This window comes from Equus przewalskii, chromosome 21, assembly GCF_037783145.1.
Source record: "Equus przewalskii isolate Varuska chromosome 21, EquPr2, whole genome shotgun sequence".
Classification (NCBI taxonomy): domain Eukaryota; kingdom Metazoa; phylum Chordata; class Mammalia; order Perissodactyla; family Equidae; genus Equus; species Equus przewalskii.
The window spans coordinates 33,434,253-33,435,737 of record NC_091851.1 but is presented as its reverse complement, the minus strand read 5'-3'; positions in this window follow the sequence as shown (position 1 = coordinate 33,435,737).

Below are 1,485 nucleotides of genomic sequence, written 5' to 3'. Positions count from 1 at the left end.
ACTGCCATGTCGGGGCGCTGTCCTACAGGATACAGTATATACTTTGTACCAACCACACACAGTGCTGTTTCTCCCACACCCAGAAAACGTGGATCTAGCAACGCTGAGGTAGAAATGGAAGTGACTTCTCTCACTATTGCGCAAAATAACCCATTCACAAAAATGTTGCTTTCCATCCCTGGAACTTTGGAATTTGATGGCTTAGAGCTTATAGTTCCCAGGGGAGGAATGCTTCTACTGAGGAATACGTCAATTGACTTAGAGGCTGAGATTGCCGCTCAGCCATTCTGAGCTCCTCATAACATTGAAACTACAGGCACAGAAATAGGTTATTCTGCTGGCTGGGGTCATTGGTCCTGATCACCAAGGGCAAATTGAGTTGCTGCTACAGTGATGGCATGGAAGTATGGGAGCTCTGGGTGCCCCATAGTGCGTCCATGTCCAACAGTAAAGGATTAATGGAAGACGACAGCAACCCAGGGACCACCAAAGTCTGAGTCATTGCAACAGGTAAAATATCCCAACCGTGGGGTCCTGGCTGAAGGCAAAGAGAACACAGAATAGCTAGTGGAAAAGAGAGAAATTATCAACATTGACAGTGGCCTTGGGCTCAGTTGCAGCAACGAGGACTGCAGCAGCCAGGAGTATTTTCCTCCTTGCATATTTTGTGTGCACACATCGTATGTAAGGAATGCTGGTGATGGTTAAATTTACATTTTAATCTGTGTTTACAGTATATTTGGGTATACCTGTGATCTCTAGAACTAGGAGAGGCATGAGAAGACAACCCAGCATCATCTGGAGTGATGTTGCTGACTGACGGGGCTCTGTGAGCCTCATTTTTGGAGAGAAGGTGAGCATGCCCTCGTTTCAGGAGAGCAGCTGGTCCTGTGAGGATTAAGCATGATGTTATTGTTCTCGAGTGGAGCTGAATTATGAGTGGCAGGGTCTGTGTGGATGTTTGAGCAGCCAAAGGAGTGGACAGTGCCAGGGTGTCTCTCGTCTCCGAGTTCCACGCTTGCCCTATCTTGTCCCTGGCTACTTTCCCTTTCATCTTGATGAAAAAATGGGCAAAGTTATTTTTGCAAAATAAATAGAACTATGCCTAAGGTTCCACAAATTATACTCCTGGTTTAATGTTCTTTGGGCATCTTAACATGTTTTTTCCTCTGGGAAATTGTGGCGGCATGTGCCCGGGGTACCCCCTGAACGTCCATGTACACGTTGACATGAGCAAATGGTTGTGGACATGCTCTGTAAACTGGGAAGCCCTGTGTCCAAGCGAGGTGGGCTTACGTCAAGGTCAGAACTTCGCAAAGTCTGTCCAGAAGCCGTCCCCACACCCAACAACTTGAGACCTGAACTCAACTCTGGCTTGCTCTTGCAGGGCACTGAGTCTGAACCTCAGGTCTCCACCCCAATGCCCCCAACTCTGGCAATGAGAGCTGGATGGACAACGTAAGTTTACAAATGAAAAGCAACTGC